The sequence below is a fragment of the Lissotriton helveticus genome, chromosome 7 (genome assembly GCF_964261635.1).
Source record: "Lissotriton helveticus chromosome 7, aLisHel1.1, whole genome shotgun sequence".
Taxonomy (NCBI): Eukaryota; Metazoa; Chordata; class Amphibia; order Caudata; family Salamandridae; genus Lissotriton; species Lissotriton helveticus.
Window position 1 is genome coordinate 1,075,560,910 of NC_136068.1, and position 27,062 is coordinate 1,075,587,971.

The 27,062-nt window shown below is 42.4% G+C and overlaps 1 protein-coding gene across 1 annotated transcript in view; it reads left to right on the forward strand.

Moving 5' to 3' along the window:
- The window catches only part of CARD14 (caspase recruitment domain family member 14), a 630,897-nt gene that overhangs the window by 228,587 nt on the left and 375,248 nt on the right, over nt 1–27,062 (forward strand). Inside the window, exon 2 of the mRNA XM_078654066.1 lies at nt 20,937–21,024. The gene's annotated coding sequence lies outside the window, so the exon portion shown is untranslated. The remainder of the gene's footprint in view (nt 1–20,936; nt 21,025–27,062) is intronic.

The window sequence follows — 27,062 nt, forward strand, 5'->3', positions numbered from 1 at the left end:
AGCCAGAAGTCTACTCCCCCTGCTAACTTATGGTGGCCCACTGTCCTGAACCCCCCTCCTATACCTGTGCAGTCGGCCCGTAATCTTGGCTTTTTATTCGACAACACCCTTTCCTGTAAAGCCCAGGTTAATAAAGTTTCAACGGCCTGTTTCAATAAACTTCGCATGATAAGGAAGATTTTTCCCTATCTTCCTCAGTCCTCCCGCAAAACGATTGTTCAATCACTCATTATGGCACATCTCGATTACGCCAATAGCTTATATGCAGGTGCCCCTCTATATCTTATAGAAAGATTGCAAATCGTTCAGAACGCGGCAGCAAGGCTTATTGGTAACATCCCCGCTCGCAACTCGGTCAGAGGTTACCGAGATGAGCTACACTGGCTGCCTATAGCTAGACGGATTGACTTTAAGATTCTGATCCTTGCCTTTCGGGCAATCCATGGCACTTGCCCGGCCTATCTGAGCAAAAGACTCAAGATATCTTCTTCAGTGAGGCACTTGAGATCCAATAGCCTCCGATTATTGAATGTCCCCCGATTCAGACTGGCCCGTAGTGGTGGTAGAACTTTCACCGTTATTGCAGCCAGGCTCTGGAACAGTCTTCCTCTGGACCTTAGGTTCATTGAATCGGAACAAGTCTTTCGACGCAAACTAAAAACCTTGCTGTTTCCCAAACGTTAACTTAATTAAAGCTTCCCTGCTGGTCTTTTGGATGGTTCTGAACCTGGTAACCTCTCCTGCGATTTGACCTGTAATCTCAGCGCCGGGACACCCCCGCTGGAGGTAGCCGCGCGCTTTATAAGCTTCTAAAATAAAATAAAAAAAATAAATATGTATGTATATATTTTATCCATTTTAAATATCATATGGCTTAGAAACCATATCAATGCTTTTACAGTATTATTTTATAATTCTGCTCTTATTGTATGCACTTTACTTAACCATAAGTATTGCAATAATATCGATTCATTTCTCTTGTACGAGAAAAGAGACTGATCAATAAATAACATCTTTTATTGAATACGCCCGTCTCTTCCTTTTCTCTACACTCTGGTGAAACTAAGAATGCACTGAACTGACTGAGTAAAATAAGTTGTCTTTTGTTTTCACACGACTCTAGAGATACACTCTTGATTAGGGGAGAGCAAAGTTGTCATGTTCTATGGTTGTCAGAAACTAAATCCCTTCTTGTCTATCCAGGGAGGTTAAACTCCTCCTTGCCTATTCGAGAAAGTTTCTAGTGAACTCTGAGCTAGCTGGCAAACCCAAAACTTTAAGTCCAATATCGTCAGTAGAAGACCTAGTTAACCTCCGTCCTAGTTCTATACTATTGAAGGTATTATTCCAATGCGCAGAGCCTATTGGGATAATAGGAACTACACTACACTTTTGCTTGTTTCTAAAACTCTCTTGTATCTTTCTGCACGTCTATTGCCTCTTTCAGCACCTCACTTGCTTCTTTCTACACCCCTCTTGCCTTCTGCACCACTCTTCCCTATTTCTGCATCCCTCTTCCCTATTTCAGCACATATCTTGCCTCTTTCTGCAACCTGTTCCCTCTTTCTGCACCTTTCCTGCCCGTTACTCTTGCCTGTTTCTGCGCCTCTGTTGCTTCTTTCTGCACTTCTCATGCTTCTTTCTGGATCCTTTACGCCTCTTTCAGCTCCTCTGTTGCTTCTTTCTGCACTTCTCTTGCTTCTTTCTGCACCCCTCCTGCGTTTTTCTGTATCCCTCATTCTCTTTCTGTACCCCTCCTATATCTTTCTGCACCCCTCTTGCCTCTTTGTGCGCCTCTGAAGCTTCTTTCTCCACTGCTCTTGCTTCTTTCTGCACCTCTTTGCAAATTTCTGCATCCCTCTTGCCTTTTTCTGCACCCCTTTTCCCCACCTCTCTTGCTTCTTTCTGCATTTCTCCTGCTTCTTTTTGCACTTCTCTTGCTTCTTTCTGCACAGCTCATGCTTCTTTCGGTACCTCTCTTGTAAATTTCTATATCCCTCTTACCTCTTTCTGCACCCCTGTTCCCTCTTTGTGCACCTTTCTTGCCTGTTTCTGTACCTCTCTTGCCTCTTTTGGCACCTATGTTGCTTCTTTCTGAACTTCTCCTCTTTTGTCTGATTCTGCAACTCTCTTAACTCTTTGTGCACTTCTCTTGCCTCCTTCTGTACCTCTGTTGCCTCTTTTTGCACCTCTTCTACTTCTTTCTGCACTGCTCTTGCTTCTTTCTGTGCCTCTATTGTAAATTTCTGCATACCGCTTGCCTCTTTCTGTACCCCTCTTCCTTCTTTCTGCACCTCTCTTACCTCTGTCTGCATACCTGTTCCCTATTTCTGCACCCCTTTTGCCTCTTTCTGCAGTTCTCTTGCTTCCTTCAACACCTCACTTGCCTCTTTCTGCACTTCTCTTGCTTCTTTCTACACCCTTCTTTCCTTTTTCTACACATCTCTTGCCTCTTTCTGCACCTCTCTTGCCTCTTTCTGCACCCCTCTTTATTCTTTCTGCACTGCTCTTGCCTTTTTCTGCACCCCCTTGGCTCTTTCTGCAGCACCTCTTTTGCTTCTTCCTGCACTTCTCTCTCCTCTTTATGTAATCCTTTGTATCTTTTTGCACCTCTGTTGCTTTTTTCTGTACTGTCCTTGCTTCTTTCTTCACTTTTCCTGCCTCTTTCTGCATCCCTCATTCCTCTTTCTGCAATTCTCTTGCCTTTGTCTGCACCCCTGTTTCCTCTTTCTGCACCTCTTTTGTTTGTTTCTGCAACTCTCTTGCCTCTTTGTGCAGTTCTCTTGCCTCCTTATGCACCTCTGATGCCTCTTTCTGCACCTTTCCTACCTCTTTCTGCACCCCTCTTGCCTCTTTTTACAGCTCTGTTGGTTTTTTCTGCACCTCTTTTGTACATTTTTGCATCCCTCTTCCCTCTTTCTGCACTCATCTTCCCTATTTCTCCACCTCTCTTATCTCCTCTGTACTTCTCTTCTTTCTGAACTGCTCTTGCTTCTTTCTGCACCTCTCTTGCAAATTTCTGTATCCCTCTTACCTCTTTCTGCACCCCTCTTCCCTCTTTCTGGACCTTTCTTGCCTGTTTCTGCACCTCTCTTGCCTGTGTCTGCACCTTTCTTGCCTCTTTCGGTACCTCTGGTGCTTCTTTCTGCACTTCTGTTGCCTCTTTCTGTACTTTTCTTGCCTCTTTCTGCACCTCTGTTGCTTCTTTCTGCACCCCTCTTGCCTCTTTCTGTACCCCTCTTGCCTCTTTCTGTACCCATTTTGTCTCTTTGTGCAACTCTCCTGCCTCTTTCTGCACCCCTCTTGCTTCTTCTGCACCCTTCTTGCCTCTTTCTGTACCCCTTTTGCCTCTTTGTGCACCTCTCCTGCCTCTTTCTGCACCTCTCTTGCCTCTTTCTGTACCTCTTTTGCTTCTTTCTGCACCCCTCTTGCTTCTTTCTGCACCCCTCTTGCCTCTTTCTGTACCCCTCTTGCCTCTTTCTGTACCCATTTTGTCTCTTTGTGCAACTCTCCTGCCTCTTTCTGCACTGCTCTTGCTTCTTTCTGCACCTCCTCTGTTGCAAATATCTGGATCCCTCTTGCCTCTTTCTGTACCCCTCTTCCCTCTTTCTGCACCTCTCTTGCCTCTGTCTGCACACCTGTTCCCTCTTTCTGTACCCCTTTTGCCTGATTCTGCAACTCTCTTGCCTGTTTCTGCAGTACTCCTGCCTCCTTCTGCACCTCACTTGATTCTTTCTGCACTTTTATTGCTTCTTTCTGCACCCTTCTTCCCTTTTTATGCACATCTCTTGCCGCTTTCTCCACCCTTCTTTCCTTTTCCTGCACATCTCTTGGTTCTTTCTGCACTGCTCTTGCCTCTTTTTGCACCCCTCTGCCTCTTTCTGCACCTCTTTTGCTCCTTTCTGCGGTTATCTTGCCTCTTTTTGCATCCCTCTTGCCTCTTTCTGCAACTCTGTTTGTTCTTTCTGCACTGCTCTGGCTTCTTTCTGCATCTCTCTTGCCTCTTTCTGCACACACAGGGCTACTTTTAAACTGACCTCAGGCTCAGCAGTACACATATGCAAGTGCAGAAAAGGGGAGGTCATGCCAACCCATGTATGTAGGTGTTTTCACTGTATTCTAATTATCTTTCAGCATAGCACTGGCTCCGGGCCTGGTTAGGCAGAGCCCAGGGTCAGTCAGTCAGTTACCACCAGTAGCAGTCAGCAAAAGTTTGTGGGTGCCCAGGGCATAGGATGACTTTTCTAAAGGCCTCTTTCTGCACCTCTGTGTGTTCTTTCTGTACATCTCTTGCTTCTTTCTACACCTTTCTTCTTCTTTCTGGACGCCTGTTGCCTCTTTCTGCATTTCTCTTGCTTCTTTCTGCGCCTTTCTTCCTCTTTCTGAACATGTCCTAATTATGTAGGCATAGTTAGAAATTAGCATTTAAAAAACCTTAGAAATTCACTGAAAAAACAATAGGTTTCAAAGACGTTATATTGAGAAATTAGCATTTAAAAAACCTTAGAAATTCACTGAAAAAAACATAGGTTTCAGGGACATTATAGTTAGTAATTAACTGTTTAAAAAACCTTAGAAATTCACTGAAAAAACCATAAGACGGTATAGTTAGTTGGACATTTCACTCGTACAAAACCAGAGAAATTCAGCTGTTATAGTTAGTTGAGGTAACTATAACTCGTGCCCCCGCAATGCACTGCTGATGACGTCACATATTACATCACTCATGACATGGTCAGTGACATCACTCATGACATCTCAAATGACATCACCGATGACATCAATGATGACATCATCCATGTGATAATCTGATGCACCTCCTCACACCCTAATATAACCTTTGATATACCCACTCTAAAATACAGACTACCATTTTCGAAACCAAAGACACACCAATACCAGTTACTACATACTCACTGTGTGGGTATGAGACCGGTGATATTTCCAACCCGGCCCTGATCGGGGCACGCTGGACTGCAGCGCGGGGTTGCCGAGAGCCGAGCGCTGTGTTCTAACCGGATTCAGCCTGTATCCGGTTAGAACACAGCACTCGGCTCTCGGCAACACCGCTCTGCAGTCCAGCGTGCCTTTACGTTTGTACCGTAGACGGCAGTACCCGCTCGTCACTGTGAACTCTCTCTGTTTTGGGTTTCCACCCATATGATACCGGCCTATTGTGGCTTTCTGCAACCCTTTGCCCCGACCAGGACCGGGTTGAAAATATCACTGGTCTCCCGACATTGCAAGTAGCAAATATATTCAGCCCTGAAGAGTCACGGGTAACTACCCGTCTGACGAAACACGTGTCGGCTGGTTTTTTTCTTTGGATCTCCTCTTGAAGGAGGACCATAATCATACATAAAACCTAAAAAATCAACTTTTCTTTGTTGATCTTGTTTCCTTACTCCTGCATTTTCATTACAAAGACTGTGATACTTTGATACTCACACATTACATGTGTTACAACAATTAACTTTACGTGTGCTCTGGACTCGCTGTTCACATTTTGCAGGGTGGGTCGTGACCTACTCTTTTTCAGGGGTTTTGGTCCTCCCCTGACCAAGTAGCACCGTTCTAATTTTGGTACTTATTCTATTCTCACCACTACCTGATGTGCGCCAACATTTTCTGAATACTAAAACCCTACGCAGGATTCTCACCCATACAGATACTCAGACAACCAATCAATAACCCATATAGACACTCATGTAGCTACTCTCCAACCCATGCAGCTGCTTACACACCAACTGCCAGACTGATACAGACATTCACACAGTTAAATCATGAACCCATGCATTCAGTAAGACACATTTAAGCACTCACTTATGCAGTCAGTCACGCACCTACTAAATTATCCATTCAGACACTCATACACCCACTCATTCTTCAATACACCTCGGTGTGTGTATATATATATATATGTATGTATATATATATATATATATATATATATATATATATATATATACATATATATATATAAGATATTAAAACTTTTTAGAAACACACCAGTCAATGGATGATGTCATCAGTAATGTTATCAGTGATGTCATTTGAGATGTCATCAGTGATGTCACTGACCATGTCATGAGTAGCCGAATGGATGAAACATAGCCGCCTAAATCTCAACTCAGACAAAACGGAAGTACTCATCCTAGGTTCTTCCCCCTCAGCTTGGGACGACTCTTGGTGGCCTTCCGCACTGGGCGCAGCACCCACATCCACAGACCATGCACGTAACCTTGGCTTCATCCTAGACTCCTCTCTCTCGATGTCCAGACAAGTCAACGCCGTCTCGTCCTCCTGCTTCAACGTACTTCGCATTCTCAAAAAGATCTTCCGCTGGATCCCCCTCGAGACAAGAAAAACTGTCACCCACGCACTGGTCACGAGTCGACTGGATTACGGTAACACACTCTACGCCGGAATCACAGCAAAATTACAGAAAAAACTCCAGCGCATCCAAAACGCTTCAGCGAGACTCATTTTAGACATCCCGCGTCAAGATCACATCACCAGACATCTAAAAGACCTCCACTGGCTTCCCGTTAACAAAAGAATTACTTTCCGCCTTCTCACCCACGCACACAAAGCCCTCTACAATCTAGGACCCGAATGCCTCAACACTCGACTGTCCTTCTACAAACCCACCCGTCAACTCAGATCGTCCAATCATGCCCTCGCCACAGTCCCGCGCATCCGGAAATCCACCATGGGTGGCAGATCCTTCTCCTACCTGGCTGCCAAGACATGGAACTCACTCCCCACTCACCTCCGCCTTACTCAGAACCACATCTCCTTCAGAAAAGAACTTAAAACCTGGCTTTTCGACAAATAATGAACCCCTTCCCCTAGCGCCTTGAGACCCTCTGGGTGAGTAGTGCGCTTTATAAATGTCAGAACTTGAACTTGAACCATGAGTGATATAATATGTGACATCATCAGCAGTGCATTGCGGGGGTGCAAGTTATAGTTACCTCAACTAACTATAACGGCTGAATTTGTCTGGTTTTGTACGAGTGAAATGTCCAACTAATTATAAAGTCCCTGAAACCTGTGTTTTTTTTCTGTGAATTTCTAAGGTTTTTTAAATGGTAACTTCTAACTATAACGTCCATGAAACCTATGTTTTTTCAGTGAATATATATATATATATATATATATGTATGCGCAAAACCACAACGCTTCTTCCGGAGTGCTGGAACCCAAGGAAGTTGGCGCAGATACCGGCGAAGCAGTCCGGTTAATCTAACACATCCAAAGAACAAGAAAAGTTCGTCTTGCGCTCTCAGGCAAAAAGGCAAAGGGATCCAGGTATCAAGTATGCAGTTTTATTACACAACGCGTTTCAGCTAAGAAGCCTTGTTCACGTGTAACTTCACATCGAGGAAGCCGACATTTAAATAAAGTTTCAGTATTGCAAACCTGTAGTCGACATAGACGTAGGACTACCCAACGTAAATGGCAGACATATTGGAATGGTACAAATGTTGTCAACATGATTCTCAAATAGTTTAAGCACATTCGACTTACATACGATGTTACTCATCACATCTTAGCTCAGAATATGTATATATATACAACAGATAGACAGTCTCTGTAAAATACATTATGAATGAACATAAATCAAATGTCGTTACTTCCAAATACCGTATCTTTAAAATAATAACAATTAGTAATGGAATTGATATTGCTCCAATATGAGAGGTCTGTTGTTGGTCAGGAGTTCAAAGATTATTTGTGCCTTAATGGAAAACATGTTACAGTGGCACGGGAAGGCTCCTCTTAGAACAAGATGGGTAATATATTGTCAATTAATCGACATAGTGCCAGAGGGCAAGCTTCTGAGTATAAACGTACAAAAATACTTCAACAATCCGAGTTAAATACTCTCAGAAAACACCCGCCCCGAATTTCAAAATCTGTAATATTACATTTCGATAACTTGAACGTTCGCAGTACCTGGGTATAACGATTATAAACCATAATGTTCCTCCAAAAACTCAGTAGAGTTCTACTTTACAAGGAATATATATGTCCCCAAAAGTCCAAAGTGGTTCCTGTGGTGTTCTCATGGGGCAAAGCCCCTAACATCCCGGCAAGCCACAAAGACTCCATATTAGAGTATTCTGTCATGTATGTTCATAAATCTTAAGTGCACATTATAATGTATCTGTACATTCCTTCCAAAGTCTTATACGTTGAGGATCAAACCTTATATGTCGGTTTCTCAAGCATGTGATTCAACACCGAGCAGTGATTCCTGGAGTGCAAAGGTTTGGGTACGCCCGTGCAGGTGAATACTAGTGATGGGCCCCCTCCTTTCCTCCTGCGGAATAAGAAACAGAACCAAAGTGCAAGTTAAAAACAATATTCCAAAAATAGAAATACAAATACAATGTCAGAAGAAGATTTTACAGAATCAAATCACATAATGATAAAAACGACTGTTGACTGACTATCAGGTACTGAGTCAAAAATAAACATTATTCTCTTAGATGAATTGCTAGTTCCTCATCCATATTGAGGCGACCTGGAAATCTGGTTTGGAACTCAATTATGAGCTTAGATTCTCGTTGTCTCAAATTCAGTACCCTGTCGCCCCCTCTCGGATGCTTGGAGACCTGTTCCAATATAAAAAAGTTTAGATCAGCAACATTGGAAAAGTGTTGTTGCTCGAAGTGGCGTGCAACAGGGTATTTGGGATCTTTATTGGTAATGGCCCTAAGATGCTCTAGGATTCTTTTTTTGGCAGCACAACTAGTGCTGCCAATATACCAAAGTTTGCAGGAGCATTCGATGGCATATATTACAAAAGTGGTGCTACAGGTGAAAAATGAAGCCAGTTTTTTGTGATACCATTATATTCCACAGATCCTCTGTATTTGCTGTATTTACAGGCCTTGTAATGGCCACAGGGGTAAAACCCCACTAAGCCATGTTCAGAGTTTTTGGAATATTGGGTGATGTCATTTCTGACCACTAGATCACGTATGTTCTTGCCTCTTTTGTATGTAATAGTGGGTCGATCAGGTATACTATTACCTAGAATAGAATCGGTTTTGAGGATCTCCCAATTTTGTGTGAGGAGTTTTTTGACTTGTTTGGCTTCAGAATTAAAGGTCAAAATTAATCTGGTTGACTCGTCATTTTCAGTGCATTCAGAACCCAAATTATCTTCTAGGGTTTGAGATCTTTCTATTTCACCTGCTCTTTCTTTGGCCTTTTTGAGGACCCATCTAGGGTAACCTCTGCTTTTGAACCTAGTCATTATGGTATCCTGCTCCTTTAGATAGGAGTCCCTGGTGTTGCAATTTCTTTTCGCCCTCAGCAGCTCCCCGTAAGGGATGCTCCATTTCAGAGCTTCAGGATGGCTGCTGTCGGCGTGTAGAACACTGTTCCCCGCCGTGGCCTTACGATATAATGAGGTACAGATTTTTTGGTCCTTGATCTCTAGCTTAACATCCAGAAATTCAGTTTGGCTGTTGCTGATGTTACCTGATAGAAAAATATTATAGCTGTTACAATTTAGCTTAGTGACGAAGTCTTCAGCCTCAGTTTTAGTGCCACTCCAGATAATAAAAAGGTCGTCGATGTAGCGAAGCCACACGACGACCCTCTCAAAATCTCTTGCCAGAGTAGCACTGCCATGGATTTCCTGCTCCCAGAATCCCATGAGCAGGTTAGCCAAGCTAGGAGCAAAGCAAGCACCCATGGCAGTACCACTAATTTGCCTGTAGAGGGCGCCATCAAAGGAAAATTGTTTATTAGTCAGGCAGAACTGCATCATTTCCATTACCATTTTAGAATGTTCACGATAACATAATGGTCTATTCCTCAGAAAGTGATCACATGCCTGAAGGCCATGTTGGTGATTGATTATCGTATATAGTGACTGAACATCTAAAACAATAAACATAAACTCAGGTTCCCATGCTATATTCTCAATCTGACAAAGAAAATCTTTGGTGTCTCTGATATAGCTGGGTAATTGGGTGACAAAATCTCGGAGAAAATGGTCCACATATTTTGAAATGTTTTCACTAATACTACCGATAGAGGACACTATAGGGCGTCCAGGCGGATTAGTGGCATGTTTGTGGAGTTTTGGTAGTAAATATAAGATAGGAAGTTTTGGGAAGTCTTTTTTCAAAAAGCGGTATTCTTCCCACACAAGGAGCCCCTTGTCTTTCCATATTTCTAATTTCTCCCAAATGTCCGTGATGCTTAGATTGTAGGCATCAATATTCACCGGTAGGTAAAAATTGGTATCACCGAGTTGTTTTTGTGCCTCATTTATGTAGGTCTCTCGATCCAAAATAACGATGTTACCACCCTTATCAGCAGGGCGTATCACTATATCGGAGTCTTCATATAGTGCCTTGAGTGCTTTTCTTTGGGTAAATGATAGATTGTTTCTGAACCCTCTATGTCTCTTAGTGTTTTTCCTTTTCCTTAAGCCCACCAAACCCTTGATGATGCAATCATGAAAAGTATCTATGCAATCGTGTGGGAGTGAAGGCATGAAGGTCTGGGCTAAAAAGACTGGGCCAAAACAATACCACAAACAATTACAATAACGCTGTCTCCTCCAATTTAATAATTGGAGATGTTGATACACTCTTAGCTATGTCTGATTTAAATGAGAACAGTGACATTACCAATGAGGACCAATCCGCCCCCATTACCCAATGTCTTGAAGACATGAATCTAACGCAAGATGCACATGCTAAAACGAATTTCAGAGTCAAATCGACCTTCATGCCTTCACTCCCACACGATTGCATAGATACTTTTCATGATTGCATCATCAAGGGTTTGGTGGGCTTAAGGAAAAGGAAAAACACTAAGAGACATAGAGGGTTCAGAAACAATCTATCATTTACCCAAAGAAAAGCACTCAAGGCACTATATGAAGACTCCGATATAGTGATACGCCCTGCTGATAAGGGTGGTAACATCGTTATTTTGGATCGAGAGACCTACATAAATGAGGCACAAAAACAACTCGGTGATACCAATTTTTACCTACCGGTGAATATTGATGCCTACAATCTAAGCATCACGGACATTTGGGAGAAATTAGAAATATGGAAAGACAAGGGGCTCCTTGTGTGGGAAGAATACCGCTTTTTGAAAAAAGACTTCCCAAAACTTCCTATCTTATATTTACTACCAAAACTCCACAAACATGCCACTAATCCGCCTGGACGCCCTGTAGTGTCCTCTATCGGTAGTATTAGTGAAAACATTTCAAAATATGTGGACCATTTTCTCCGAGATTTTGTCACCCAATTACCCAGCTATATCAGAGACACCAAAGATTTTCTTTGTCAGATTGAGAATATAGCATGGGAACCTGAGTTTATGTTTACTGTTTTAGATGTTCAGTCACTATATACGATAATCAATCACCAACATGGCCTTCAGGCATGTGATCACTTTCTGAGGAATAGACCATTATGTTATCGTGAACATTCTAAAATGGTAATGAAAATGATGCAGTTCTGCCTGACTAATAACATTTTTTCCTTTGATGGCGCCCTCTACAGGCAAATTAGTGGTACTGCCATGGGTGCTTGCTTTGCTCCTAGCTTGGCTAACCTGTTCATGGGATTCTGGGAGCAGGAAATCCATGGCAGTGCTACTCTGGCAAGAGATTTTGAGAGGGTCGTCGTGTGGCTTCGCTACATCGACGACCTTTTTATTATCTGGAGTGGCACTAAAACTGAGGCTGAAGACTTCGTCACTAAGCTAAATTGTAACAGCTATAATATTTTTCTATCAGGTAACATCAGCAACAGCCAAACTGAATTTCTGGATGTTAAGCTAGAGATCAAGGACCAAAAAATCTGTACCTCATTATATCGTAAGGCCACGGCGGGGAACAGTGTTCTACACGCCGACAGCAGCCATCCTGAAGCTCTGAAATGGAGCATCCCTTACGGGGAGCTGCTGAGGGCGAAAAGAAATTGCAACACCAGGGACTCCTATCTAAAGGAGCAGGATACCATAATGACTAGGTTCAAAAGCAGAGGTTACCCTAGATGGGTCCTCAAAAAGGCCAAAGAAAGAGCAGGTGAAATAGAAAGATCTCAAACCCTAGGAGATAATTTGGGTTCTGAATGCACTGAAAATGACGAGTCACCCAGATTAATTTTGACCTTTAATTCTGAAGCCAAACAAGTCAAAAAACTCCTCACACAAAATTGGGAGATCCTCAAAACCGATTCTATTCTAGGTAATAGTATACCTGATCGACCCACTATTACATACAAAAGAGGCAAGAACATACGTGATCTAGTGGTCAGAAATGACATCACCCAATATTCCAAAAACTCTGAACATGGCTTAGTGGGGTTTTACCCCTGTGGCCATTGCAAGGCCTGTAAATACAGCAAATACAGAGGATCTGTGGAATATAATGGTATCACAAAAAAGCTGGCTTCATTTTTCACCTGTAGCACCACTTTTGTAATATATGCCATCGAATGCTCCTGCAAACTTTGGTATATTGGCAGCACTAGTTGTGCTGCCAAAAAGAGAATCCTAGAACATCTTAGGGCCATTACCAATAAAGATCCCAAATACCCTGTTGCACGCCACTTCGAGCAACAACACTTTTCCAATGTTGCTGATCTAAACTTTTTTATATTGGAACAGGTCTCCAAGCATCCGAGAGGGGGCGACAGGGTACTGAATTTGAGACAACGAGAATCTAAGCTCATAATTGAGTTCCAAACCAGATTTCCAGGTGGCCTCAATATGGATGAGGAACTAGCAATTCATCTAAGAGAATAATGTTTATTATTGACTCAGTACCTGATAGTCAGTCAACAGTCGTTTTTATCATTATGTGATTTGATTCTATAAAATCTTCTTCTGACATTGTATTTGTATTTCTATTTTTGGAATATTGTTTTGAACTTGCACTTTGGTTCTGTTTCTTATTTCGCAGGAGGAAAGGAGGGGGCCCATCACTAGTATTCACCTGCACGGGCGTACCCAAACCTTTGCACTCCAGGAATCACTGCTCGGTGTTGAATCACATGCTTGAGAAACCGACATATAAGGTTTGATCCTCAACGTATAAGACTTTGGAAGGAATGTACAGATACATTATAATGTGCACTTAAGATTTATGAACATACATGACAGAATACTCTAATATGGAGTCTTTGTGGCTTGCCGGGATGTTAGGGGCTTTGCCCCATGAGAACACCACAGGAACCACTTTGGACTTTTGGGGACATATATATTCCTTGTAAAGTAGAACTCTACTGAGTTTTTGGAGGAACATTATGGTTTATAATCGTTATACCCAGGTACTGCGAACGTTCAAGTTATCGAAATGTAATATTACAGATTTTGAAATTCGGGGCGGGTGTTTTCTTAGAGTATTTAACTCGGATTGTTGAAGTATTTTTGTACGTTTATACTCAGAAGCTTGCCCTCTGGCACTATGTCGATTAATTGACAATATATTACCCATCTTGTTCTAAGAGGAGCCTTCCCGTGCCACTGTAACATGTTTTCCATTAAGGCACAAATAATCTTTGAACTCCTGACCAACAACAGACCTCTCATATTGGAGCAATATCAATTCCATTACTAATTGTTATTATTTTAAAGATACGGTATTTGGAAGTAACGACATTTGATTTATGTTCATTCATAATGTATTTTACAGAGACTGTCTATCTGTTGTATATATATACATATTCTGAGCTAAGATGTGATGAGTAACATCGTATGTGCTTAAACTATTTGAGAATCATGTTGACAACATTTGTACCATTCCAATATGTCTGCCATTTACGTTGGGTAGTCCTACGTCTATGTTGACTACAGGTTTGCAATACTGAAACTTTATTTAAATGTCGGCTTCCTCGATGTGAAGTTACACGTGAACAAGGCTTCTTAGCTGAAACGCGTTGTATAATAAAACTGCATACTTGATACCTGGATCCCTTTGCCTTTTTGCCTGAGAGCGCAAGACGAACTTTTCTTGCTCTTTGGATATATATATATATATATATATATATATATATATATATATATATATATATATATATATATATATATATATATATACCTATATCTATCTATATACCTATATCTATCTATCTATATATATTTATATATATACATATCGGCAATAAAGGTCACACACGCTCAGGATTCAGATTTGATGGTGGTTTATTAAACGCAAGGAAAATTCTGCCATGCCCAACGTTTCGGTCCTGCTACTCGGACCTTGATCACAGGATGATGTAATAATTGTTGAGGGCATCACTCTTGGATTGAGTGTCCTAAATGTCACTATTTGTTTTGATTCTTTTTGTCGTAAGAGCTTCTCATGATTTACACCCCTTTCTGGTTGAGGTATTTGTTCTATGGCACAGAATCTTAGTTCTTCCCATGTGCTATTATGGGTCTTTTCCATATGTTTGGCTATTGCATTTGATGGATTGTTGTTCTTTGTCACTCAAATGTGTTCCAAGATTCTTTTCTTAACTTCACAAGTCGTGCTGCAAATGTATTTTAGCTTGCAGGGACATTCCACAACGTAGATAACAAATGTGCTTCTGTATGTGATATGTTGTTTGATCTTCCACTTAGTTCCTTTCTTGATGTCAATTTCTTTTTTCTATGTTGCAATTTTGCACGCTTTGCATTGCTTGCAAGGCCAGAAACCTTCCATTTTCATCCATGTGGGTGGTTGTGACTCCTTAAAGTCGCTGTGCGTTAATTTGTCTCCTATGTTTGTAGCTCTTCTATATGTAATATTGGGGTGGTCACCAACTAATTCAGTGAATAGAGTGTCCAATTGCAATTGATTGTTTTTGTAAGACTATTTGCTTCAGCGCTATATGTTGTTATTAGTCTTATTTTTGGGGGAGTTTCTGATTCTCTTGTTTTTGATTTCTTTGAGTCCCTTAAGATTTCCGAACGTTTTTGTTTCCTTGCTCTCTGCAGGCTTTTCTCTATCACATCTTCAGATTTGATGGTGGTTTATTAAACGCAAGGAAAATTCTGCCATGCCCAACGTTTCGGTCCTGCTACTCGGACCTTGATCACAGGATGATGTAACAATTGTTGAGGGCATCACTCTTGGATTGAGTGTCCTAAATGTCACTATTTGTTTTGATTCTTTTTGTCGTAAGAGCTTCTCATGATTTACACCCCTTTCTGGTTGAGGTATTTGTTCTATGGCACAGAATCTTAGTTCTTCCCATGTGCTATTATGGGTCTTTTCCATATGTTTGGCTATTGCATTTGATGGATTGTTGTTCTTTGTCACTCAAATGTGTTCCAAGATTCTTTTCTTAACTTCACAAGTCGTGCTGCAAATGTATTTTAGCTTGCAGGGACATTCCACAATGTAGATAACAAATTTGCTTCTGTATGTGATATGTTGTTTGATCTTCCACTTCGTTCCTTTCTTGATGTCAATTTCTTTTTTCTATGTTGCAATTTTGCACGCTTTGCATTGCTTGCAAGGCCAGAAACCTTCCATTTTCATCCATGTGGGTGGTTGTGACTCCTTAAAGTCGCTGTGCGTTAATTTGTCTCCTATGTTTGTAGCTCTTCTATATGTAATATTAGGGTGGTCACCAACTAATTCAGTTAATAGAGGGTCCAATTGCAATTGATTGTTTTTGTAAGACTATTTGCTTCAGCGCTATATGTTGTTATTAGTCTTATTTTTGGGGGAGTTTCTGATTCTCTTGTTTTTGATTTCTTTGAGTCCCTTAAGATTTCCGAACGTTTTTGTGTCCTTGCTCTCTGCAGGCTTTTCTCTATCACTTTTTTGGGATATTTTCTCTTATGAAATCTCAATTGTGCCACTTCAATGTGTTTAATAAATTTGGAGTCCGAGGAGCAATTTCTCCTTAATCTTAAAAACTCCCCATACAGGATGCTCCATTTTAAAGTTTCTTTGTGGAAGCTTCCACCATGAAGAATTGCATTAGTTGCCTTTTGCTTTCGATGTAGGGTTGTGTGTAGCGGATTGTTTTCTACATATATGCAAGTATCCAAAAATGCCACTTTGTTGGGGCTGATCTCATAGTTGAATTTCAGCTTTGCATCATTGTTCTTCAGTTTTTCAAATTATGTTGCAAACTCTGCTTCCGTGCCATCCCATACGATTAGGAGATCATCTATAAAGCGAAGCCATAGTATCGTTTTCTCCATGGAGTGATAATTTTCAGGTACCCATGTTTTTTTTGTTCAAACCATCCCATTACTAATTTGGCATAATTAGAGGAAAAAGAAAAACCCATTTCACAGCCTTTGATTTGTTTGAAGATTTGTTTGTTGAACAAAAAGATGTTGTTATGCAAGCAGAGTGAAATAATTTCTATTAACATTTCATTCTGTTTTTGGTATAGGATGTTCCTCTTTCCTAGACAGTATTTGCACAATTGTATTTCTATTGGGTGTTCCATGTTAGAATATAATGAAATCACGTCCATAGTGACAAGTTTGAAACTTGGTTGCCATGATATTTCTTCTAGTTTTTTTAACAGATCTATGGTGTCTCATAAATATGAGCTTAGATCTTTCACCAGGGGGCAAGAAAGTGGTCAATGTAATTGGAGACTGGTTCTAACAGTAAGCCATTTGCTGAAACTATTGGCCTTCCAGGCGGATTTACTTTACTCTTATGAATTTTTGATAAAAAGTAAATCGTGGCTAACGTCGGATGGTGTGTAGTCAGGTACTTTTGCTCATCTTCATCTACGAGATCTCTTTCTAACCAACTTTTCAGGAGATCCTTTAATCTGTTCTCAATTTCTTTGGTAGGGTCTTGTTCCAAGCAAATATAGCAGTTTCATATCCATTAATTGCCTAATAGCTTCTCGGATATAATCACTCTTTTTTAAAATATGATGTTCCCACCCTTATCCGCCGGTTTGATTTCTATGGCACTGTATTGTTGCACTTGATTTAGTGCTTGTCTTTCTCCTCAGGATAAGTTGTCATTTTGATTTATATATTTGATCTTGTAAAGATCCTCAATGATTGCTTCATGGAAGAGATCTACTTTGTTGCCTGGTGGTAGGGTTGAATAGTAGAAAGATTTTGGTCTCATTCCACTTTCTCCGGCTAATAAGGGTGGTAAGAAATCTTCATGATTTTCAGAATTTTCCATTTGAGAAGTTACTGTCTCTTCCCCCATTGTTAAGAGTGTCTCCAAGGCAGACTTGTCTTCTGGTAGTAGGACACTTGTTTAGTTCCATTGACATTTTCTGTCTTTCCGTTGTTTTTTCAGCATTAATTTTTGCTAATTTGATTTTCCCGAGTGTATTTATAGAGATCTATTCGAGTTTGAGCTATATTTAGATGAGATGTTGGACAAGGCCTTTCTTGAGCACATTGAATTCAGTGTCAGTTAATTTTTTGTCTGAAAGATTGATTACATTCAGTTCCTGCGTCATTTCCCCAATTACTTTCTGGATTGTCTCAGGCGGCCCCTTGTCAGCATATTTGGGTTTGGATCTTCTTTTTGCTCTCATGCCTCTTCTTGTCTTTCCCTTGTACTTCTTCCACGTCCCCTGCGTCTGCTTCGTCCCAATTGCTTGTCTTTGTTTTGTTGCTGCAGGGCCATCCCCATTTCTGTTAAAAAAGTGATCTTTTTATTGCTGCTTGATGTGGCTTGATTCATGCCTTCATTTCCAGTCACATCAGTGCTCGTTAGAGATTCATAACTGGAGAAGTCCCTATTAGATGCTTCTAGCTGTTCCTTATTTCTTTGTATTTCATATTTTCGACCAACTGTAAAAGTTCTACCTTCCTCAAAATCTATTTTGTCCATTTGGAACTTAGTTTGTTCCCATTGTTTTACTCTCTTCATGTTTTTCTAGATTTGACAGAATTTCATCTTTTAGTTTTTTAAATCTTCAGCTAGATCCATTTTTTCAATTACTTCTTCCAGATCCTTTAATTCTTTTTGGATAATCCGTAAGGCTTTTTCAATATGTTTGATCAGAATCAAAATCAATCCTGTCGATGATTCCAGAAGGGGTTTGCCCTATTCTTGCAGCAATTCCCCACTATAAAGTTGAGTTAACTGTATTTATTTACAAATAGTTACTATGGGGTTTTATTTTAAGTTTGTGCCTCCATTGTTTTCTATTGGAGTGTACTGTTGCGCCTGTGAATGGCCATGTGTCATGCTGGACATATTAGAAGACAGGGCTGGAGTACATTTCCTACTGTTATGGGACATATTTGACTCTAGTAGCTTTAGAAGTGTGCTTTGTAAATAGCAATAGGTGTATTCTTTTGTAAGTGGTTGTTTGTATTTGCCCACTTCCTAAACCACTACTTTTTCGCTCTCTAAATACCAACCATAAAGGTAGAAGTATAGCCATAGTCCCCTGTCCCTCGCACATTTACTATTAAATGTTGGCCTGCATGTGCTGAGGTGCAGCCACCTCTCTAGTTTAACCACACATCTCCACACACATGACAGAGATCTCTGCACAGAAAAAAATAAGCGTGGTGGAGGCAGAGGTCCCCCTACAGCTAGTGAAAATCATTTAATAGCACATGAATAGCACTCATAAAACACTACTTGACGTAATACAAAATGCAGTTTGTGAATTGGTTCCATATGAGCCTTGAAATAAACTGTATATGAGGCAGGTAGAGGTTGATTCTGGTGCCATTTTATATAAATGCAAATGTAATATAAGAATTAAAAAATTAAGAATTTAAACTTACTTTAGACCATTTACTCCTTACCATTGTCTTCTATTATCTCTCATAACAGAACATATGAATTAGTTCCCTGAAGTATTTGAGCTTAGCATCTATCCCCCATGATTAGTCTGTCTCATGAAATGGTCTGTACTTGAATCTGTTTCTAGTTATTATTAGTAAGACTTTCTTGCCTGAGGATAGAATGCCAGCACTGGATTGGTAGCTATTAGTTAACCAATCTTCCCCCATGCAATTAGCATTCAATGATAAAAGTGTGGCTGCCTTTCTGTTGAACGTCCTCTAAGCATTGACTGCTGTTGAGCTATTCACAAGGAGATCCTCATCATAGTGGCTCATGTCCAAACAGAATGCCCTTCCATTAGTTCACTCTTGCACAGAACCGCAATTGAGGCTTTAGGGATTTAAACAGATTTAAGAAGAATTTCAACATTGGTTATCGGCCTCAGCAATAAATATTGAAAGGCCTAGCTCTGGGTGGATTGATGCAATCATCGAACTTTGTGTAACTAATTTCCAGCACTGGCACTCTAGTTTTTCATAATTAAACAGCTCTACAATATCAGTTAGAGGATCACTTTAACCTTATACGCTCTCACCAGCAATAATAATGATAGGTCACCATATGCTCTGTTGATTTTATTCAAGCTGCTAACAGCACATAGGAACTAGTCTTTGCCATTACATGGTGCTTATTCCAAGATTGGTTCTTGCTAAACATAATTAACAGATATTTATAAGAAAAGACTATCTGTGATCGTGGGCGGTCGGCTGGCTGGAAAATCAGGCAAGGAGGCCGGATATAGCGTGCAATAGTGTTGTTTTATTGCATACACAGATAGTCTTTGTAACGTAGTCCAAATAGTATGGGGGAGAGAAGAAGAAACAACAAAAGAATAACTCCGCTCTTGGTGTTTGGTAAGGCGAGGAAGGACTCTGAGGGCTCCGGGTCTTGGGTTGTAGGTTCGGGTCTTGGGTGCAGGTCCTGGTCTTGGGGTGCAGGTCCGGGTCGGTTTGGTAGAGATGTCCGCTCCTTGCTGGGGAGTTCTCCGGAGGGCAGTAAGAGGAAACAGAAAAAGGAGCTGTTAGTCTCAACGTACTGGGAACAGTAGATCCTTTACCAACACCGGTTCGTGAGGGGCTGGAAGAGTACTGTGAGGAGAGCAGGAAAGGAGGCAGGACGGTTGGGGTATGGACGAAGATTGAAGGTGCTAGGGTAGCAGCGTGAGACGTGTTGGGGAAGGGTAGTTAGTACTTCAGGGCTATATACATTAAAGGTGCTTTACACGTATTTACAGTGAGCTAGCAGGGTTATCGTGCCTAAAATGTGCTCAGTAAGAAAAAAAACGCTCTATACTATATACAGGCACTTAAGGTGCAACAAAGAGGCTAGGTGTTACTCACACGCTCCGCCGCAACTCTCCCGGTGAGTTGCGGCTGCTCTTCAGCTTCCTCCTAGGGACTCCACCAGTCCTCGAACCATTCGTCTGCTTCTCCGTTTGCTTCGCTCTCTTCCTCCGCTCCAGTCGCAATCTCCTGCCACGATCTTCCGACGACTTCTGGTCTCACGCTTCCGTCTTTTCTGTCTGTTGCCGGCGGTGGGGAGGCGGGACTTCTGGGGTCAGGTGTTTGTGCTTCCGGTTCTCGGCTTCCCTGGGTTGGTTCCTGCAAAACAGAGAGGGGAGGGGTTTCCGTAGTCATGGACGCTGTTGCTGAATGATCCGCCAGGAAAGGTGAGTGTCTGAGGGGCGGTAGCCCTGGCGGTTTACGTGACGGTGTCCCCGGGGTCGCCTCCCGAGAAGTTGTCTATATTTATTGGCTACTTAATTCTAGATATGTGTCTTTTTTATATTTATTAACAAATTACTTTCCTTATAGCTCTTTGCTAGACAATCAATCTGGCACGGCAATGCTATTTCACTTCATAGTTGGGGCTAAAGGAGGTAAAGGCCTCTTAGATATGGTTGCCTTCTTCTGATTCAGAGTACGACCGAATGGGTGTGGGGGATATTTACCACACCCAGTACATTTCAGAATCACTTGCATGAGGTGGTCACTAGATGTCTTAAATACATCCTATTCTGACATTCTCTGAATCGATTCCTATGAAGACAACCGTTTCTAAACTAGCCCTGGAAATAAGGCATAATATGTGACTGCAGTATCTGCCTTACTAAATCCGGTATGTTTTGCCTCTTTTCCAGGATTTTCCAACAATGAATTTTGCCATGTGTTATCCTGCCGAAATCTGAACAGAGGGGAATTTTGTGGGTGTGGTACTTCCTGCACCTGGTAAGTAACCTTTTCTTATAATTATTGCATAACCAGGAATTTTGATCCTGCAAAAATTCCTGTTTGTGCTATCACTGGAATCTCTCACTAAGGCCATAGTTAGAGCTTAATCAAAGGAATTTCCAGATGAAGAGTCTATGCACTATGTTGTTGTCAAAGGCCGCTGGCATAACTACTGTGTAACTCAGAAGTGTGTTAAGACATTGTGAAAAATACCATAGGCTTTGAACTATATACTAGAAAGAGAGGAAAACAATACAGTTCCAAGAGAATGGGGAAAATGCCTTGTAGTGTCCTCTTATCCTTTATGAGCCATGTAAAACTGCTTGGAAAGAATGGGGTGACCCAACCAAAAGCAGATTTCGTCTGTTTTCATGGGAGAGCAAATAAATTACACAGTGGTGCAATATCTTCAGAGGGAGAACAGTCTTTAATTTGTTTTTAGCAACTGTAATTTGAAAGTAGGGTATTTAGACAGTATATCAGAAACAAAAATATCATGGAACAAAGTATTGTGTCAAGAATATAAAGGACAAAAATATTGTGAAGGTTTCTGTAGGTAAGCAACGTTTTACTATATATAACTCCACACATGTGCCTTTACAATATATATATATCTTCAAGGTATGTGAATGTGGAGTTAAAAATAGTAAATCTATACTTACCTATTTGCACTTACCATCTCAATATTTTTGTCCTCAATATTTTTGACTCGATATTCTGTCCACGTAATATTTCGGTTTCCAATATTCTGTCAGTGATCCGAAATTAGCGAGCATGGACCTTTTAAGATGAAAGGTCAAATTTCAGTGATATTGGTATAAGCTGAAAATTGATAGGATGTATCTATATAATTTTCTGTTACGGTTCATTGCTTACTGTCTGTGATTATTTTTGAAGATTTCTGTATTATATAGAGTTTAAAAAAAATATTGGTATGTGTTCTGGCTTTTCATTTGAATAAAGAATTCATTGATGGTTGATGATGAGTGAAATTTAAACCCTAAATTTACCCTGTCAACAGAGCATGCAGGTTATAGTCAAAGCCATCACTGACAGCCAACACTCAACTAAGACTGTCTGGCTGGAAGAAGAACAAGCATTGGTAAAGCCAATAGGTTTCACCTTTGAGGCTATTAGTTTTGTCAATAATTTTTAACCATACTGTTCAGCAACCCTGATGCATCAAGGCTAAATAAGGAAAAAATCCAATGGCATGGCTATCTACATTGTTTTGTAGGCAACTCATAATTCATGCGCCTACAAATAAGAAGGGCACTTTTTTTTTCATTTTATTTGCCAATCCGAGTTTGATTGGCAAATAAAAAGAAATAAAGGGCAAACGTGGTTTTTTTATTTGCTAGGTAGTAGCAACATGGAGGGCACAGGTGGGGGAGCAACGTGAGTGGGTTGGGAGGTCAGGTAACAGTGACAAAGAAGCAGGCCATGGGTGGGGAAGCAACACGGATGGCGGGTGGGGAAGGATGGAACATGGAGTGAGAGGATGGGGAGAATAAACAACGGATGAGATAACAACATGGAGTGGGCAGGGAGAAGCACACAGATGGAAAAGCAATGAGAGAGGACACTAATGTGATTGTAACATGGAAGGGGTAGGGAGAAGTACACAGGTGACACTGAGGAACCGGAATGCAGATGAAGAGAAGTACACAAGGGAGCCAGCTGGAAAACGCATGCACTCTCCTGGCGTGCTAACGCAAAAAGAAAAAGTAGTGCTGAAAGGCAAGCAGTAGAATCATAGAAGCCAGACAATCAAAAGAGATGTTATAGCAGCTAGGCTGCATGGAAGGGACAAACACAAGTCTGACAAGCCAGTGCATGTATAAGAAGCAGGCAAATGGGAGTGACAGAAAAGCCAACCAATGGTAAGTAATGGGTGGGCTCCAAGACCCTGAATGCTCTTGGTAAGCCCACAATATGTCTTTCATAACCAGACAGCTGTGCAGTCTGGAAGGCTCAACCTGAAAAGGAAGGAACTCAGTCCCAGAATGGTTGAAATGTAAGATGAAAAACTCCATATGGTTTTCAATGTTTCCGAGGCAATAGCCCTAACATGCAATGTTGGATAGATACTGTTAGATAGAGATGAGTATTAGACTACTGGTAGATAAGGATGGCTCCGCAATCTAGTGCATGCCCAACTATTTGCTAAATATGGATGGGTCAAGGCTCACATCCTAGGAAACTTCATATGATGTGAGCATGGGATTATGCCATCAGGAGAATTCAGATGTGATAAGATGCACCCAACCAGCAGATGTGATACGATGCACCCAACCAGCAGATAACTCATACCCCCATCAGTATGAATAGAATCAAAAATTGGGCTCCGGGGCTTGGCCTGGGATGCATGGAGACGGCAGTGTGTTAGCTGATCTTCAGCACTCGAGGCCTGCAACAGGCAGCATCCTGTGGCTTCAGGGGATTCCAAGACTACATGCAAGTGGGGTACATCCTGGAAGCCAGAGCGATCAGAGGTACAGCCTCTGCGCCCACAGACCTGAGGTGAACGAGTCGTGCTGCTGGCACCAGCACAGAGACGTGGCATGCAAGATGGCGCTAGCCGCTGAGCCAATGAAATAGCCAACCAGCTGGGAGCTTGGGGAAGGGAACCAATCGGCATGTGGGGACTACTCAAGGACTCTGTCTTGATGCCCCAGGGCCCTCCAAGAGCCTGTTGGCAGAGTGCAGTGGCAGAGCTGGACTGGGACAGGTGTTGGGCCCATCAGTGTGGCATACTGAGCAGGATCGACAAGCACACAACAGACTGCCATGACCCAACTAGAGATTCGGCCACAGGCACCCTTTGTAGGTAGCCCTATTGTAGAATGCGGCCCTGAATACCCCTCTGAAACAGCTTGGAGGACTGCAGTCACTAGACATTTAACCATCTGAAGGGCCAAGGGAGTAATAATTGTGTGCCCTAAATCGACTAAACTAATCCAAGGGGTGAAGACACCCTGCTTGAAGGGCGATGAAACCCCACATTTAATGGTGTCAGTGGCAAAGGACTTTGGGGAACACAGTACCATCATACTGGCAGCCACACAAGCAACAAACACAGCCTTACAGAACAAAATTGAGATGGCGGACAAAGATGTTGCGGTGTTGCGAGCAGACCGTAAAAGTTAGCAGAGAAGGTGACAACATTGGCACAGGTGCAGCCAGACCTCCTTGATCATGCCTTCCGCATACAGGCCTGTAGAAGGAGCTAAGCACATTGAAGGGAAGATTAGTCAACGCAGAAGGAAGATCCTGCTGCATTAATGTTCGACTGGTTGGTCTCATAGAGGGGACAGAAGGCCCCAGCATGGAGCTATTCCTGCAGGACTGACTGGCATCAGAGATGCTGGAAGGTAAATCATCTTATTGGTTCATGGTACGCGCCCATAGAGTACCAGGTAGGCCGCCACGACCGGAGGCACCACCATGTGCCACTGTGGCACAACTGCTCATCTTCTGCAGCAGAGATCGGGGTTAAATGACATCTACACCAGTTGGTCCTGCCATGTGCCGTACTATTCTCATCCTGAGAATACTTGATAAGGGGACCTCTCACTTCTTTGAGGCTACAGCAGAGGTATGGGAATGGCTGGAAAACATGGCTATCTGCTGCCTGAGAAGAGGGAGTCATACTCAACCACGCACTGATAAGAGCACAGACCCCGAAAATGCACCACAGTAGCACCCACCAAAGTCCAAGTCAAAATGAACTACGGCTGAAATTCAGAGAGATCGCTACATGGACACTACCAACCACTGGGAAACTCTTGCACAAGAACAGGAGACCACCGACGAGTGGACTTGCTGCTGGGAGGCCAAGAAAATGGACACTAACCCCCTAGGGTCATTATGACAGTGGATGAAATAATATGAACCGGACCCATGCATGAGACAGATAGTGGGCGGAGTGCCAGATGGGCATCATGGGGAAATCCAATGAACATGGGACCATTCCATGCAGGGCATGGCCCCCAAGGCTGCAGTAACAAGATACAGAGTATAGCATAGCCGTTAATGAGGCAGATTCTCCTTATCTTCGGGGGATAGACATACAGTGAATACAGGAGGTGGCCAGTTTGAAGGCCGGGGCACGGTAATGTAGGATGGGATGAGAATTGAGGACCAATTAATCAGTTGACACACATGACACGAAGCACAGGATTCGAGGAGGAAATACATGATCCAGGGGGGAGTTGAAAAAGGGAACCAAATCAGTAAACAGGATGACCCATACACTAAAACTATTGACATGGAATGTGTATGGTCTGGGCAGTAAAATTAAGAGAGGCCCTGTGATGAAAGCTCTTCATAAATATACAGTAGACATTGTCTTCCTTCAAGAAACACACATGAAAGGTACCAAATGTGAAGCACTGAACAGAGGGATGTATGCGTTGGTGAGCCACATGGGTTACACTACTGACCCCTTCTATGGTATCAGTGCGTGGGCAGATGACCTGAGTCACTATACTGCAACACTGGGAGAGTGGGAGGGCGAAACAATAGTGCTGGTAAATGTATAGGTCCCACTGGGACTGCACATGGACTCATTGGGTACAATAGGCTACCTGATTATGGAACTGCCCCATGTAATAACAATATTGGAAGGGGATTTCAATCTTATACTAGACACAGACCTTGACTGCACCACTGCAAGATGAGCAACCCTGCCCTGGCCGGAAAGCTCTATACCTTCACACAGGCAGTAGGCATGGCAGACATCTGGAGAACACTGCATGGACAGTGGTGAGGGGTGCTCTTACTACTCTGGGGCACACACACTCACTCCTGTATTTACTACTTCTTTACACTATATATATTTATATTTATATAAATGCTGATTACTAGCGCCATCACTAGATTGAACTGAGCTCCTGAGGTGGAAGCCGGGAGTGAGATCCTGCTTTTTAAAATTGATTGTCACTGTTAACTATTTGTGTTTTAAGAACTCGCCCTCTGCTCAAACACCCCTCGCCGCCATTCCGGCAAGGCTGAGGCCACGCCCCCTGTTCGGAGGCCACGCCCCCCGGCCGAGCACTTTATATAAACGCTGATTACTAGCGCCATCACTAGATTGAACTGAGCTCCTGAGGCAGAAGCCGGGAGTGAGATCCTGCTTTTTAAAATTGATTGTCACTGTTAACTATTTGTGTTTTTAAGAACTCACCCTCTGCTCAAACACCCCTCGCGGCCATTCCGGCAAGGCCGAGGCTACGCCCCCTTTTCGGAGGCCACGCCCCCCGGCCGAGCACTTTATATAAACGCTGATTACTAGCGCCATCACTAGATTGAACTGAGCTCCTGAGGCAGAAGCCGGGAGTGAGATCCTGCTTTTTAAAATTGATTGTCACTGTTAACTATTTGTGTTTTTAAGAACTCACCCTCTGCTCAAACACCCCTCGCCGCCATTCCGGCAAGGCCGAGGCCACGCCCCCTGTTCAGAGGCCACGCCCCCCGGCCGAGCACTTTATATAAACGCTGATTACTAGCGCCATCACTAGATTGAACTGAGCTCCTGAGACGGAAGCCGGGAGTGAGATCCTGCTTTTTAAAATTGATTGTCACTGTTAACTATTTGTGTTTTTAAGAACTCACCCTCTGCTCAAACACCCCTCGCCGCCATTCCGGCAAGGCCGAGGCCACGCCCCCTGTACGGAGGCCACGCCCCCCCGGCCGAGCACTTTATATAAACGCTGATTACTAGCGCCATCACTAGATTGAACTGAGCTCCTGAGGCGGAAGCCGGGAGTGAGATCCTGCTTTTTAAAATTGATTGTCACTGTTAACTATTTGTGTTTTTAAGAACTCACCCTCTGCTGAAACACCCCTCGCCGCCATTCCGGCAAGGCCGAGGCCACGCCCCCTGTTCGGAGGCCACGCCCCCCGGCCGAGCACTTTATATAAACGCTGATTACTAGGGCCATCACTAGATTGAACTGAGCTCCTGAGGCGGAAGCCGGGAGTGAGATCCTGCTTTTTAAAATTGATTGTCACTGTTAACTATTTGTGTTTTT